Source organism: Arvicola amphibius, chromosome 14, assembly GCF_903992535.2.
Source record: "Arvicola amphibius chromosome 14, mArvAmp1.2, whole genome shotgun sequence".
Lineage (NCBI taxonomy): Eukaryota > Metazoa > Chordata > Mammalia > Rodentia > Cricetidae > Arvicola > Arvicola amphibius.
Genome location: NC_052060.1, coordinates 19,513,215 through 19,530,976, shown reverse-complemented (window position 1 = coordinate 19,530,976; position 17,762 = coordinate 19,513,215).

The following is a 17,762-nucleotide window of genomic DNA, read 5'->3' as shown; positions in this document are numbered from 1 at the left end:
TGAGTTCTTAACCTCCGAACAATCTCCCCAGCCCCTCACCCTTACTTTCTTTCTTTTTTTTTTTTTTTTTTTTTTTTTTTTTTGTTTTTCGAGACAGGGTTTCTCTGTGGCTTTGGAGCCTGTCCTGGAACTAGCTCTTGTAGACCAGGCTGGTCTCGAACTCACAGAGATCCGCCTGCCTCTGCCTCCCAAGTGCTGGGATTAAAGGCATGCGCCACCATCGCCCGGCCCTCACCCTTACTTTCTTTTTTTTTTTTTTTTTTTTTAAATATTTATTTATTTATTATGTATACAATATTCTGTCTGTGTGTATGCCTGCAGGCCAGAAGAGGGCACCAGACCCCATTACAGATGGTTGTAAGCCACCATGTGGTTGCTGGGAATTGAACTCAGGACCTTTGGAAGAGCAGGCAATGCTCTTAACCTCTGAGCCATCTCTCCAGCCCCACCCTTACTTTCTTATGGGCTAAAACCTACCACCTTGGAGATGAAGATAATAGGCTAGTGGTAAAAGGCACCAACCACCAATTCTGACAATCCGAGTTTGAGCCCCAGGACCCACATGGTTGAAGGAGAAAACCAAGTCCTGCACATTTTCCTCTGCTCGCCACACACACTGCCTGGTCACTCTTTGTCGACTACTTGACACAACCTATAGTCAGCAGGGAAGAAGAACCTCCACTGAAGGACTGCCTACATCAGACTGGCCTGTAGGCATGTCTGTAGAATGTTGTCTGGTTGCTAATTCATGCAGGCAGCCCCAGCTTCCATAGCCTTGTGGTCCTGTGCTGTGTACGAGAGCTGGGTAAGCAGGAGCTGGTGAGTGAGCAAGCCAGCAACTCCTCCACGCGCTTCTGCTCTGGTTCCTACTTACGTTCCTGTCCTCAGTGGTAGACTGTGCCCTGAAGGATAAGACAGAAAACTCTTTCCTTCCCAAGCTGCTTTGGTCAGACTGTTTTATCACTACAACAACGAGACTACATCCCATGGCATTTGTGTCCACACATAAACAAAATAAATAAAATATAATTTAAATTAAAATACTGAAACCTACCAACATTTCTCAGCAACAAACCAGGCAGTTTGAAGCACCCAGCACTGTGGTTCAGATGCACTGCACTGTACACACCTCTGCCCCCAGAGAAGCCATTAGGAAGAATCCCTAGTTTGGATTCTTTTTTAAAAGCCTATCATTACCCAACTTTCAAGACTTTCTGACTACATGTAAGCTAGAAATTTTTATTTCCTTCCTTCCTTTATTTTTTGTTGTTTTATTTTGAGACAGGATTTCTCTGTGTAGCCCTGGCTGTCCTGGAACTCACTCTGTAGACTGAGATGTCCTCGAACTCAGAGATTCACCTGCTTCTACCTCCCGAGTGCTGGGATTAAAGGTGTGTGCCACCACACCCTGCAAAATGTTTACTTTCAAATAGCTTCCAGAAAGTGTATTACTGTTTCAATAACTTTTGATAAAGGCACACAGTAGAAGGGGATGGGGAATGTTTCTGAAACTTAACCAGGAAGAACACCTCAAACTCTGCATGGTTTTAACAGAAGTGGAGAATGGACACCCAGGCAGATAGTGGGAAGAAAGAGAGACTGCCTTTTAAAAGTAATTTTAAAACCTGGTGGTTTCTGTCTTTTTTTTAAAAAAAAAAAATGCTGGTGTGGGTAGTCATCTGTAATCCCATCACTAGGAAGGCAGAGGAAGGAAGACACACTACTAGTTCAAGGCCAGCCTACTCTACAAAGTGAGTTCTAGACAAATCAGAATTGTGTCATGAGACTTGGCACCAAAAATCAAACAAGACTTATCTATACTTAGTTGATGATAACATGTGCATATATACATAGTCTTTAAAATAAATGAAACTGGGGTGGAGAGATGGCTCAGGGATTAAGAACACTAGCTGCTCTTCCAGAGGACACCGGTTCAATTCCTAGTACCCACGTAGCAGCCCACAACTGTCTGTAACTCCAGTTGCAGGGGATCTGACATCTTCACACCAATAAATAAAGTAAATTTTATAAATAAATTAGAATACTTTTATAAAATAAATTTGAATAGATGTTTTTTTAAAAAAAATGAAACTGATATTTGCTACAACTTGGGTGTTTTGGGTAAGGCTGGGGTATAGTTCATTGGTTGAGCACTTCCCTAGCATGCATAATGCCCCGAAGTTTGATCCCCAGCACTGTACAGAGAGTTGGGGAGAGGTAAAAAAAAAGAACTGCTAAGCAGGTAAGCAGGACCCAAAAGCCAAATATACAGTTCTCTCCATATGAGGTACCTAGAATAGTCAGGTCATAGAAGGGACAGTGGTTCCCAAGGATAGGGAGGTAGAAATGAAGAGTCATAATTTAATGAGCACAGAGTTTTTTCTAGGAGAAAAGTTCTAGAGATAGTCAGTGGTAATGGCAATCCAATAACATGAATGTTCTTAATGCCACTGACACATGTGTTTACTAATTGTTAGGCAGGTAAATTCTGTCTTATGTGCAGTTTAAAGTTAAAAAAGGAAAGGGATTGAAATGTGAGTCTTTTGAGGATTAGTACCCCATGCACTACCCAGTATGCCACAGAGACTCTAGATTGATACATTGAGAGAGGAAAAAAAAAAGAGCTAATAAGTATTCTAATCACACAGAGATTAACGTGTGTCTTGGAGAAATAGAAGGCTCTTGTGCCGGTTTTTTTTTTTTTTTTTTTTTTTTTTGTTTTTTTTGTTTTTTTTTTTTTTTTTTGGTTTTTCGAGACAGGGTTTCTCTGCAGCTTTTTTAGAGCCTGTCCTGGAACTAGCTCTTGTAGACCAGGCTGGCCTCGAACTCACAGAGATCCACCTGCCTCTGCCTCCCGAGTGCTGGGATTAAAGGCGTGCGCCACCACCGCCCGGCTTCTTGTGCCGGTTTTGACAATGCTGGTATCAGACCCAGGACTCTGTGCATAAAAGCACGTCCTCTATCACCGAGCTACATGCCCAGCCCTGACTGAAGTAAAGTGAGAGTTCATAGTGTCACTTTTAATTTTTAGAGTGTTTTCTAGATAAAGCAAACAAGTTTGTCAGTGTGCTGGCTAGCTTTTTGTCAACTTGACAGAAGTTAGGACTGTCTGGGAAGAGGAAAACTCAACTGAGAAAATGCTTCCATTTCTAGGGAGCACTTTTTGACTAGTGATTGGTGCCGGAGGGCCCAGTCCACTATGAGCAGTGCTATCTATCCCTGGTCAAGTGTCAAGGTATATAAAAAAGCAAGCTGAGTAAGCCAATACACAGCTTTTCACCATGACTTCTGCTTCAGCTCCTGCCTCTGGCTTCCTGCCTTGAGTTCCTACTTTGGTTTCCCCTCATGAAATAAACACTTTTCTCCCCAGGTTGCTTTTGGTCGTGGAGTTTTAACACAACAAGAGAAACCTAACTAGGACATTAGATACAGCCTTTGTAAATGGAATACTGTCAGCTGAGAGTGCTGTTGCTTCATGGAGAAATGTCATCTAGACATTAAAGTTCCAAAATGAGAATTCTTAAACATTCTGGTACTTTTTTAAACATTTTTTTCCAAAGAAAGGAAAGGCGCTCCTTAACTGAATGTTGTCATAATTATTTTATGGATATAGCGCAAGATCTAAACTGTGTTACAATAAAGCATGTTACTTTTCCAAGTATGGTCTAGAAACCTTGTCTTTCCACAGGAAGTAAATAGTTTCTGAAGTTGATCGCTCAATAAATATTGGAGAAATAGAGTTCTTTGTTAATAACAGGATTTCTTGATGTTAGACATTCCTGGGCAAAATGCAGGAAATATGTGGGGAATTTTTAAAAGTGATTTCAAATCAACTGAAGTCTCTTTGCTCTTCTTAAATATTATGTTCTGCAAATCCATCTGTCCACATTTATCTCTAGCAGCTACAATTTGTTATTTACATAAAAAGACATTTTAGATTTGGCTGCTTCCTTATATGAGATTTTTTTAACCTCAATCATTTTGTAGGACTATTTAAAAATAACCACTTTTAATGCAAGGATATTGGGAGTTTTATCTAGCTTTGATTCTCGCAAGTGTCTCCAGAAATAGTAGTTGGCAGTCCTGGCTGATGACTGAGCATAGCGGGAGAACTCTTAGACACCGGGGGCTCCATGCTTTTGAGGTTCTTGCTTGAGGACAAGGAGCCAATGTTCATGCTGCCCAGGGCTTTGCTCTGCCCATCATAGGAGTCAGGCTTGGATCATAGGCTGCAGCCGCTTGCATTTTCTGTTCTCTTCCCTTTTATCTTGTACAGATATTTTTCTCAATATGTATGTCTTAGAACTTGTGAAGTGAACTGAGCCCTCAACAACTCAGAATGTGACTATATTTGGATATAGACAGGGCTTTTAAAATGGCCTTTGAAGGAGTCAGTTAGGGTGGCCCCTCTATACTCTGACTGACGTCCTTAGAAAGAGAGGGAACTGGACACACACAGAGTCACCAGGGAGAGATGCTCCCAGAGGAGAATGGCTATGTGAGCATACATCGAGAAGATGGCTCTCCGCAAACCTCAGAAGAAACCAAACCCACCGTCACCTTGACCTTGAACTTCTAGCCTCCACAACAAATTTCTGTTGTCCCAGCTCCCTGCCCTGTACTCTTTTGTTTTGGCAGCTTTTGGAAGTTAGCACACACGTCAGATTCCAATTTGCTATTTGCTCGTTGGTGCACCCAGACTAACACCAGTGGTAGAAGAGATCCAGGAAAACACAAAAGTTTAATGCCTTTCACTCCTGCTCGCCAAAGAGGATGCCATGCTACGTAAGTAGTATAGGAAGATGAGTGGTTCCCAGCACGAGGTGGCAACCCGCTTGCTAAAGGCTTTACCATTGAGAAAGTCTAGCAGAGGGAAAGCCCTTGCAAGCATAATTTCAGGAATTTCAAATCCATTGGAAGATAATACTTATGAGAACAGCATAGCTGTCTGGTTGCTGCTAACCAGACTCCAAAGAAGGATAATGGAAAAGCCAGAGTCTCCTTCGGTGAATGACCACATTTGAAAGACTGAGGCTCTCTTTAGTTGCTTACCAAGACATTTTATCCTTGTAACTGAAGAACTGACACAAATCAGCCACAGACTTGGGACTTGATAGTCACAGAGCTACAGAGTTAGACCTTATTTGAAAAAAAAAAAAGACACTGAAGCAATGGGTGGGGCATCTAGGTGGGCATCCTTAAGGATACTTGCACTGCAGGTCTTGTGTACTTTCTAAGATGGCAGAGATTATCTACCTCTCTACAATAGCATAATAAGAGGGACTACAGACTCGCTCTCCCACAAAAACCACACAGTTGTCTCTACCTCCTCTCCTGGCTGCCAGATTTTACTCCAAGCAAAGCCCAGCTGGTACCTGAGAAAGATTTTATATCACAGAGCTAAATGAGTTAACTACTGTGCAGAAAACAAAGGACTATTCTAATATTATTAAATTTTGAGGTTGCCTGATCAAAGAGGCTGGGATATAAAACTAGACAAGAGTCACTGACTCGGGGACACTTCTTCAGACAGAGGGTTTAATACCCTAACAAGGACCAGGAACTGAAAGTCACTGCTGGGTCATCCTAGAAACTTGTAGAAATTATGGTCAATGCTGAGCAAAGTAGAGATGTTTTTGGGTTGCCCCAATTACCTCACAGAGGAATAAACAGCAATGTAGGAAAATTTGCTGTACACAAATCAGTACTTTATATGAGATCAGATCATTGTTTCATAGAAGAGTCCAAAAGGAACACCCTTACCCAGGCCACTAAAGATGCCCAGGTAATAGGGGCAGCAGTATCACTAAGGTCTCTGCTGAATGGGGCTGTCAACTGGAGAGTCCCTGACTGAGCTGGGATTCATTCATAACTGTGGGAATGATATCAGTCCACTGTCCATACAATGGAGGCCAGATGGTGCTAATTAGGCACCAGATCCTATGCGGTCCAATTACCATAAAGACCAGCAAGATCTGGCAAGAGAAGCAGTGGGAATGTCCAAGTGATCCTGATCTTTGTTAGCGTCTGTCTCCCCCACTTTGGCTGTAATTTCCAGTAGAGCTTTCTATTGAAAGTATCGGGGGTGTGAAAAGATGCGCGCTGGAGCTTGTGGCGCCTACTTTTGTGTTAATTTGACTGGGCTATTGAGTTCCCAGGTTCCTTGATTAAAGACTGTTCTAGGTGAGTCTGTGAGGGTGTTTCTGAGTAAGATAGCATTGAGTTGGCAGATTCGGTAAAGCACTGTGGTGAGCCTCAGCCCATCAGCAGAAACCCTGAAGAGAACAAAAAGATTGATAAGAGGGAGCGCCATCCCGGCTGCTTAAGGTGAGATGTCGTCTTTTCAGGCCTTTAGGCGTGAACTGAAACACCAACTTGTGGGATAATCCTTTCATACACTGTAAAGTCGAGTCTCTGCCTAAGGCACCTTCTGATTGATTAAATAAAGAGCTGAATGGAGCCGGGCGGTGGTGGCGCACGCCTTTAATCCCAGCACTCGGGAGGCAGAGGCAGGCGGATCTCTGTGAGTTCGAGACCAGCCTGGTCTACAAGAGCTAGTTCCAGGACAGGCTCCAAAGCCACAGAGAAACCCTGTCTCGAAAAACCAAAAAAAAAAAAAAAAAAAAAAAAAAAAAAGAGCTGAATGGCCAATAGCTAGGCAGGACTTCCAGGCAGAGAGACCCGCAGGGTTAGAATATCTAGGTACCGCAGAGATGCCAATGAGATGCGGAGCAAGTAGAACATATGATGCAGAGAATTAACCGAATGCCATGGCAGAATGTAGATTGATAGACACAGGTTAATTTGAGCCATAAGAAGTGGTGGTGGGAAAGCCTAAAGGCCAAGCTTTCATATTAAGTCTTTGTGTCATTATTTGGGGGCTGGCCATCCAAAAACAATCCAACAAGAAAGCTTGCTGCAGGAGGTCTTCTTAGTTCTCAGGATTTCCAGCCTTCAGACTCAGACTTAAGCCATTGGCCCTCCTGGTTCTTGTTAATTTAGACTGGAATTGGTTATACACGGCTTCTCCGGGGTCTCCATCTTGTTGACCACAGATCTGAGTATTTGTCAGCCTCCATAGTCACGTAAGGCAATTATTTTCTCAATTTCCATCCCTCTCTTTCCCTTTCCCTCTTGAGGGACTAGGACCAGGTACAAAGACAAAGGAAAGAGGCTCTAAGAAGATTAATGTATGCTTCACTTAACATTTAAGATGGCTGACTTTTGGGTTAACCTTTCTTTCTCAGGCATTAGTTACAGTAATGAAGACTTAGTAAGATTGGAGACCAACTCTGGGCCCTAATATGGCACTATTACTCAAGGAAACCACTTGAGTAATATAGTAATATTAGTGACAGGTTGACTACATTGGATTGCCTTTATTCTGGAGGGGACAGTGGTCTCTTTTCACAGTGGGTATCACCTGTTCTGGGTATTGGTTTTCTTTTCCTACCCACAAATCTTCAGGTAGGACTGTTACCGTAACTCCCACCGCCAGGGAGCATATGGTATTCCCAACCCACAAGCATAGAACACTGTGAAGCAGTGCTTTAGGATAAAAGAGCTGAGGTGCAAGAGTAGCCCACAGAATCCACAGGCCATGCCATGCCATGCAAGGAAGAGTCTCACCTCGCAGAGAGCTAGAGTGATTTTCTTATTGCGAGAGTGAAGTTCAAAAGCAACTCTGAAGGGGAATCAGGATGTGGAATGTGCATTATGACCCAAGTGAGAAAAGGAGACACGCTCACTAACCAAGGACTGGACACTGGAACAGCCCCAGTTACCTTTCCTTCCAGAGCCCACTATTTCTAATGTCCCAAATCTGGGCTTGGCAGAGCTAGTCCTCGGTGGAACAACATTCTAATAAGCAAACACAGCAAGTGTCCAGTTGATCTACAAGCAGTGACTGCTCCAGGGGCACTCTAGACTCCTGAAGTCAAGTGACCAGTTAGTAAGAAGACGTGTCACTGTCACGACAGAGGGTACAGACCAGCTTAAAGCCCAGGTGATACGTTTAGGTGTCCCCTATTATTCTTACGGCCTATCGTAACTGCGCAAGCACATGGAACAAATACGACCAGAGAAGATCTGAACTGTCCCATAGTTCACCAAGACCTGCCAAGGTTGTGCTAAGGGCTAGGGGATTAGAATGGGTCACGGAGGAGAGAAAAACACTCTCAGCCTTGTTGTCTGAGATCAACTGTTATAGTTAATAACACTAACTTTGCTCTAGAAGTTTCCCTTTAGGAAGAGAAATGTATGGGAACCTGGAAAGCTTCTCAGAACCCATGTGAGGGAGTAGATCTGTGGGTAGTGACCGTGACGCATATGAAAATAATCCATTCACATTGTCTATTGCGGGGCCACAGGTAATTGGTTAACCTGGCTGCTGACTTTCAGAATCCATCAGTGTGTTTGCACCTGAGACCTTGCCTCCTATTGAGTTATTCTTAGCCAAGGACTTAATATGAGCTTACTAAAGCAGGCTCATTCCTGCAAGACTTAGGACCCAACTAATGTTCTGATTTGGTTAGGAACTACACATAGGATTTAAATTTCAGAGGGGTATTTGAAGAAACTAAGAGCAATTTTTTAATTTTAGTGTATTATTTATTTCTTTGAGACTTTCCTAAAATGGATTTTGATCATAATTCGCCCCTACTATTCCTCCAACCCCTCCCAGGTCCACCAACACCCCCCCCCCTTTTCCCACTCTCTCAACCTCATGTCTTTGTTTTTCTTTTAATAAGCCATGCAATCCAATTGTGGTACTTATATACTCACAGGTGTGAGTGTATCTACTGGAGCATGGTCAACCTACCAGAGGCCACACCCTTAGAGAAAACTGACTCTCCTTACCCTGGAAGCATCATCTGTCAGTAACTGTGGTGGAAAAGAGAACCAGCTTCCAGAGTTGTTCTCTGACCTCCACACATGCTCCGTAGCATGTGCCCACACATAAACACACACAGCGATAATGCTAAACAAAAAATTTTAAAAGAAAATCAGAAACCAACAAAACAAAAACACATAAACATTATATTTATTTGTTAAATATGTGAGAGAATACCCGATGAAACAAAATTAATAATCTTCTAAGGTAGTGAAGAATAAGAATATACTGTCAAGACTAGTTGAGAAAAAAAATGAGAAAATTACTAATATTAGCAATAAACAAAGTGGCATCACTATAGGTCCTATATACATTAAAATGTAAGAGGATACTATATACAATTCTGTGCCAATTTGACAAGTCACATAAAATTGGAAATGTATTACAAAACAAAACTTATCAGGACTGACACCAGAATAAACAGAAAATTTTATATTCTAAAGGAGTTGAATTCATAATTTAAACCACCCTACAAAGAAAGCTCCAGATGGCTTCACCGATGAATTCTTTCCAACGTATACACCGCTTTTAGAAAGGCATAAAAGATGTGTTCACACTTTCTAATGTTTATATTTTACTCTATCTGGGGCGTCCCATCCCCCACCCCCTTGCACCATTTATTGAGCACATCTATGTCAGGGCGTAGTGTTAACACTTTGGTTACAGTGGTGAATAAAAGGGGTCTTCTGAGCGGGGAGCAGGAGGAGGAACTTGGGTGTCGTTTGAAGAAGCAGATCCACAAAGCAGTGAAGTAAGTGCTAATAGAGCTATGTATGAAGTAACTCCGACAGATGGAGATGACACCCAGGGAAGGGGAGGCTCTCCAGGCTGGAGGAGGGACAGAATGGACAACAATATGTCTCGTGGTACGGGGATTCAAAATCTGGAAAGTAGATGTTTCTTTTCAATTAATCTAACTAATCTAAATACTTCCTCTCTTAGGCTGATTTTGTTGGGCATGACGTCATAGCAGTGAGGAATATAATACAGTAATGGTTTTTGTCATTCATTTTGTTCCTCAGTCCTGAAATGTGGGGGAACTACCAACTCTTTCATGTTCATGATATCTTCATTGACTCCTTTAGTACATTTTTACCAGCCCTGCCTTCTCCTTCAGATCTGATTAATGAATTCCCACTTCCTTGACCATGAGTCTCACCTGAGTCATCATCTTTTAATTAGATTCCTTATTTTTAAAAATGTGTGTGTGCGCATGTGTGTGAAGGTGGGTGTGTAGGTGTGTGTAAAGCCAGATTGTCTTCAATTTCTCGCCACTTTTTTTTTTTTTTTTTAGACAACATCTCACCGAACCTGAAGCTTGCCTTTTTGGTTTGTTTGTTCATTTGATTTGAGACAGGATTTCTCGGTAGCGTTGGAGTCTGTCCTGGTACTAGCTTGAACCAGGCTGGCCTCGAACAGAGATCCGCCGGCCTCTGCCTCTTGAGTGCTGGGATTAAAGGTGTGTGCCACCACCGCCCGGCAAAGCTCGCCATTTCTTTTGGACTGGCTGTCCAGAGGGCACTCTGGGTTTTCCTGTCTCCTGCTGGGCTTCAGGTCTGGGGTTTCAGTCTTGAATCACAGCGCCCGCCTTATACATGGGCTCTAGGATTCTAACGTCTTTGAGCTTTTACGGAAGGCTGTTTGCCCACTGAGCCAGCCCCCAGCTCCCATGCCCCTTCCTCCTGCCTGGCCACTGCTTCTACTCTTCATCCAATACAGTCTGCAATACATAAGGAGATGTCATTCCTCTACTGAAAATTTTCTAATGATTTGCATCTTACTTTGTCTCGGGTTCCTGTTGCTGTGATAAGACATCAAGACCGAAAGCCACCTGGGGAGGAAAGGCTTTGTTTCAGCTCACACTTGTAGTCTATCCCATAGGGAAGTCAAGCAAGAACTAAAGCAGAGGCAATGCTGCCTCCTGGCTTGTTCTCAACGGTGTGCTCAGCCTGCTTTCTTTCCATCCAGGACTGCCTGCACGGGCATGTCACTGTGCTTGGTGTGGGCTCTCCTGCCTCAGTCGTTACTGTTTTCTCAGTTGAAGTTCACTCTTCTTAGATGATCCAAGACTATATCAATTTTTTAAAAAGGCAAACAAAGAAAACTAACCAGTTCATGCTTCAAAGTTCTTCCCGTGACATCAGGGCCCTGGTGACCCAGGCGCTTGCTATGTTGTGACCCTCTCTCCTCCTAGTCTCCCTTTCTTTTCTCAGGGCTTCAGGTACCATCGCTTCATCGTTTCTGAGCCACAGGGCAGGCTCACTGCTGCCTCTGGATCTGTACTGGGTCTTCATGCTGACAGAAGGATGTGCACATGGCTCATTTCCTCACCTCATCCCGCTTTCTGCTGAAATGCCACCTTTTGGGGAACCAGTCTATCTAAAATATCCATTCCATTTGCTATTCTTTTACTTTGCTCTGTATATTTTGTTTTGTTGAGACAAGGTGTTGTTATGTAGCCCAGTCTGGCTTTGAACTCGCGAGCCTCCTGCCTTGCATCCCAGCACGTTCTGCTCTGTTTTCCCAAGTTTATAATAGTGTAGGCATTATCTCATACGTGCATCTACTTATTGGACGTATGATTTGACTACTAGAATTGAGCTGCACATTAGGCAAGTTCTGCTTAGTTTACCTTTCAAAATAGCTATCACAATCTCCACCTCAAGTCAGTTATGATCACTTGCTTGGACTACTTTGATATTCTACCTCCCCCAACCCCCACTACCACAGTGTGATAGCATTCTGGTTGATGTCTCTTTATATCTATTCTCTACATAAAACCATTTTGTGAGGGACCCTGTCTCTGCATTATAGACAAAATAAGCCTCTTTCCACCACATGCAAACCATTTCTAACCACATCGCCCACCACGGCCTCCCTCTATTCTCCCGGGAGTGCCCAAGGCTTGGATCATTTGTGTTTCTGCCTCTGTCCTGGAACATGCTCCGGCTTCTACTATGGTGCCGTTTCCTGGCTCACAGAGGGATGAATATTTCCTCCTCTGGTGATGCTTGTGTTGTATTTTCATACTGGACTTAGTTGCTTTTCTTCAGGGGAGAAGTTACAAATGTATGACTTCCTGAAGAGGGGATGGCTGGGTCTTAGTCACAGAGTAGCTCTCGCCACATAGGAAGTGGGGATGGGAATATGGTGCAGAGTGTTCAGAACGTAAGGAGTTGTGTATGTGGATACTACGAGGCACACATGCACAAAAGCTTGACACTCTGGGGAAGTAGAGAATCCAGTGTATCTGCAGCTTCGCAAACACGGGAAAATGACAAGAGATGGCTGGACAGACCTGGGTGAAATTGCAGGAGTCTGATTAGGATATTTTAGGTAAGATAACACCAAGGTAAAAATTCCTTTGAAATGTCATTAGCAGATAGCAGTGAGCCATGAGCAGGGATAGAGCGATGGCTCCAAGGTTAAGCGCACTGGGTTGGGTTTCCAGGACATCTGATGACTCACAGCCATCTAGAACCCTGGTTCTAGGGAACCTAATGCCCTCTTCTGGCCTGCATGGTCACCAGGCATGCAGGATGCACACATGCACAGACATACATGCAGGCAAAACGCCCACACATATTTTCTTTACTGTCATGGATTTGGTGCGGTGGCGTACATCTGTAATCCCTACACTCAGTAGATCCTGTCTTCTCCCACCTTATATTCCTCTCTCAGCCTAGCCGTATCCCTTCCTGTCTCCACCTACCTATTGTTGGAATTAAAAATGTGAGTCACCAACGCCTGATTGTTTCTCTTTGAAACTGGATCAGTCTAGTGTAGCACAGGGTGGCCTTGAACTCACAGAGATCTGTCTGCCTCTGCCTCCCTAGTGCTGGGATTAAACATGTATGCCATTACTGCCTAGCCTCTATGGCTAACTAATGGCTCACTCCAAACTCTGATCCTCAGGCAAGCTTTATTTTTTATAGCACAAACAGAATATCACCACAAGGCCCTGTCTCAAAACACACTGTACACAGAGGGCCGGCAAGGGGGCTCAGCTGAGAGAGCACTTGCCAAGAAGCCTGACCACCTGAATTTGGTGCCTGGAATTCATATGGTGGAAGAAGGGAACCAACTCCACAAAGTTGTTCTGTGACCTCCACACATACCCACATCATTGCATACATCCCACAAATAAATGTAAACTTAGAATACACCAAATCATAATGACTACTATATAAAAATGGATTAAATGGATATAAGCATGAATGAAGAGCCTAGAAGGGCATCACAGCAGTAGGCCCAGTAAGCGGTAAAGGTAGGCTGGGCTTATTTGGGGATGGTAGGAAGCAAAGGGATTCAAGGTCATCTTACAGGTAAAAGGATAAGACAGAGTAAGTGAGGGTGAGGGAGATGCATTTGCACAACCGAATGGCCAGGGGAATCACTTACTGAGACGGATTTGTCAGAGCGAGGCTCACAAGAGTAAGAGTTGAGACTTCAGATGCTCGAACGTGAGACATGTAATGTAATAGGGAAGTATATAAAAAAGACGTTGAACATTGGAGTGCAGATTTCAGAAGAGATGTCTGTCGTGGGACGAGAGAGCCAGGGTCTTTAAAGAGAGGAGTAGATCTGGTGTGGAGAGTTGGGTTGGAGATAATAAGAACACGGAGCTGAAACGCCCCTGGATAAAAACAGAAGATGAGGGGAAAAGGACTAAACAGTAGGTGCTTGAAGAATGTCTGAGAATGGGAAGGGGGGGGGGGGCAATAGTTTGGAAGATAATGGCACCAGGAAGAGACTGAGCTGACTGGATCAGTGACAAGAATCTCAAAAGGCAGAGATTTTACAGAGACAGAGGAAGCAGTGGAGGAGGAACAGCCTAAATTTCTCCCTTAACTATAGTCTTGGTTTCATAAAATGAGGCTTCAAAGAGCATCTTTGGGTTTTGCAGATTAACTAGTCTAAAAAAAAAAATCTACCCCTGCTTTCTCAAATAAAGTCAATCTCATGTAGGTTTAAACAAGGCAGGAAATCTGGCGGAGTGGGGCCACTATGGTGAAAGTGTGACATAGGTAATAAAGGAATAACAAGTAGAAGTGTTCAAGCTGGCCAGATGGCAGCACTTGGGGGCAGAGGCAGGTGGATCTCAGAGTTCGAGGCCAGGCTGCTCTACAGGGCAAGTTCCAGGACAGCCAAGACAGGAAAAACTAAATATACATACATACATACATATGTACACACATGCATACGTACACACATACATACACATACGTACATACATACACATACGTACATACATACATATGTGCATGCATGCATACATACGTACACACATACGTACGTACACATACACATACATACATATACACATATGTACATACATACACACGTACATACATAAGTGCATACATACATACATACGTATGTACATATGTATGTATGTGTGTGTTTGAGTGGCTAGTGTCCAAGTGATTAGAGGTAGAGGGAGGAAACGTAGCTAGAAAATGAGTCCAGTTAGCTGGCTGAGTTAATTGATCATTCCCACATAAGGATCCAGGTGAAAACCCTGAGCATTGAGGTTTAAAGGAGCTTCCTGTCAGAAAGTGCACAGGGAATGTAGTGCACCCCGGCACCCCAGCGAGGGAGCATGAACACTGCATTCAAGACCCTCCCAGAGCTCACGGTGTGTATCTCTTTTTCTGACCCTGAGTGGTATCCTTTATCATCTGTAATCACAGTGTCATGCTTTCCTTAGTTCTGAGTATCGTTCCCGATGTTTACCAAACCTGACTCCCTCACAGGAACCTCGGGGTTCAGGAACCTCGGGGTTCAGTGTAGCTCTCTTTCACATCCAGTTCTCTAGGGTTTTTATCTAATTATTACTTTATTTGCATTTGTGTCTGCGTGAAAGTGAAACTGGAACTGGAGTTACAGACAGTTGTGAGCTGCCGTGTGGGTGCCAGGAATTGAATTCTGGTCTCTAGAGGAGCAGTCAATGCTCTTAACCATTGAGCCATTTCTCCAGCCCCATAGTTTTCTAGGGCCTAAGAGACTGGTGTCACCCATAAGGCCCGAGGCTGGAGACAAGCCCTTGGCCATTGTAATTGATTCTGAAGCCTGTGGCTCAAAGTGGGTCATTAGGGACCCTACCCAGAGCTTCGTTTAAAGCTTTCACGGGCATGCTAGGATCAGGGGTGAGCAGTAGCAGATGGTTTGGCTGGCATGCATACACAGGGCTCTAGGTTCGATCCCTAGCATGTCAGGTAGGTGGCGTGCACTCCAGGGGGGACAGCAGGGCTGCGGATATAATGCGGTTGGTAGACGGCTAGTCCTGGGTTCATCCCTCAACACTGGGGCAGGACAGCATGGAAATCCAGACTACTACGGGGAGGATAACCTGGGAAATGAGGCCAGCACAGAGAAAAGCCAAGCAGAAAGAGGAAGATAAAAATAGAGAGACGGAGACCAAGAAACAGGCAGAGAGCCACACAGAAAGGCAGAGAACTGGGATCTGATGGTGTGATCTGAGTCCTTAGAGACAGTCGTCATGAAAACTCTCGGGTTCTTCAGTTAAAGGAGGCAATCGGTTGCTTTATTTGCTGAAGCTCATTTAAGAGTCTGCATTGATAGAATTTTGATAAATCCGCTTGGTTTTCTGGTTCAAACAGATTTGGAGCGACAATAGAAGAAAGGTTTTGTGTGGAGAAATATGAATCAGCAGTAAGTTCACTGGTTTTTAAAATGTTAGACATTCTGAGCATTTGACTAAATGAAATGCAGTAATTTGCTATTTGGAGCTAACACCAAAAGTAGGCAAAAAGAAATAAAGGAAGGAAGGAAGGAAGGAAGGAAGGAAGGAAGGAAAAATCTCTCTCTCTCTCTCTCTCTCTCTCTCTCTCTCTCTCTCTCTCTCTCTCTCTCGGCTTTTCAAGACAGGGTTTCTCTGTGTAGCCCTGGTTTCCCTGGAACTCACTCTGTAGCCCAGGCTGGCCTCAAACTCAGAGATCAGCCTGCCTCTGTCTCCCAAATGCTGTGATTAAAGGCAAACTTTCTCTTTCAGAACAAGAAAGAAAAGAAAAAGAGGTTTGCTGTTTGCTTTCTTGGTCATAACACTTTACACCACAACACCGTACAGGGTAGGATAATGTTTTGTATTTGTGTGTTTTTGTGTGTCCATGATGGGGTGTGCACATAGCACAACTGTGTGTGGCGGTCAGAGGACAGCCTTGTGGGGTCAGTTCTCTCCCGCCACACTTAAGTGGGTTCCAGGGATTGAACTCAGGTCATTAGGCTTGCTCAGCAAGCGCTTTTCTGGCCCTCGGGATAATGTTTCTAACCCGAATAACATTTCCTATTTTTGTAACTGACCTCAACGCTCTCACACTTGACGCCACCTTTGGGCTCCTCCCTCACTAAGTAGCTGGAATGCTATTAGTGATGTTTCTGTTTCAATTCTCTGCGACACTGAAGCACCGGACTTTATTCTGATATATCCTACATGCCCGGCATTTATGCTTTTTAAATTAAAACCTAGATATGACTTAACACATTTGAAAGCAAGCATTATGAACCTGGCATGGTGGTACATGCCCACAACCCCTGCACTTGAGAGTAAAAACAGGAAGGAGGATGGGAATGCAAGATGACAGACACTCAGTGACATGAGACCCTGCTCCCCACCACACACAAAATCCCAAACATTAACAAAAACACACTTTAAAAAGTCAGTACAAGCCAGGCGGTGGTGGCGCACACCCTTAATCCCACACTCGGGAGGCAGAGGCAGGCAGATCTCTGTGCGTTCGAGGCCAGGTTGGTCTGCAAGAGCTAGGTCCAGGACAGGCACCAAAGCTACAAAGAAACCTTGTTTTGAAAACAAAACAAAACAAAACAAAACAAAAATAAACAAGTCAGTACAAAATATTATCTGGCCACTGCTAGTTCTGCTGCTTTCTGACCAGCTTCCTCTCCGTTCCTGGAACTCCCCTGTGTGATTTCAGGAGTACTGTCTCTGACCGAAATGATCTCTTGTGAGGTAAGATAGGAGGTCACAACTACTGTCTGACTCTTCCCCATCCACTGTGTGTAGATTTCTTACTTTGAAGCCTCCTTGAGCTTGGACCTTGCTGCCCTTTTTGCCAGGATAGTGTAGTGGAGGAGGGTGAATCTGAGGAGTTAGGGCCTGGTGGTAAGGAGAGAGGGATGGGGCTTAGAGTAAGGGTTCTTGTGAAAAGGAGGGCATACAGCGGGGAGAGTGTGAAGAAAAGAAGCTACTGGTTGATGTGTAAAATGATGGCATCGTGGCAAAATACCCAAACCTCGGGGCTTAAAAATAGCACAGTGTATCAGAATGCTGATGTGTACAAATACGGCCGTGTGAGAATGACTACAGCCCTGACCTGCAGGCAGAGTGGCCTCTGAATCTTGCTAATTTCACTTCAGGGATACATCTTCCCACCGAGAGATTCTGCTTCCTGAAGTATCCTTGGCCTCAACCTTGGCAGGCTCTGGCTCCGAGCTGGGAAGGAAAAGCCATTTGCTTAGCTCGTTTTGCACTCTGCAGCTTAGCCTTGCAGACTCACTCATAGCTGTCACTTCCTAGGTTTTAAGCATCACGCTGTGCATTGTGTTGTGGTATTTAAGCTCCACAATAGCCATCCGTGGTGGATACTCTTATCAGCCCCATTCTTTAGATTAGAAAAAATGCTTAGAAAAAAATCTTTTTCAAAGGAAACAGTTACTGAAGAGCAGAACCCTCTAGTGACAAGTTGGAGGACTTCATCCTAGAGCCAGCTCAGCGCCCAGTCTCATCTAAATGCCAAAGCTTAAGCTTAATGGGAGACTGAGGGTCACAAGTTTGAGGCCCATCTGGGCTACATGGTAAGATTCTGTTCCAAAAAAACCAACCAACCGA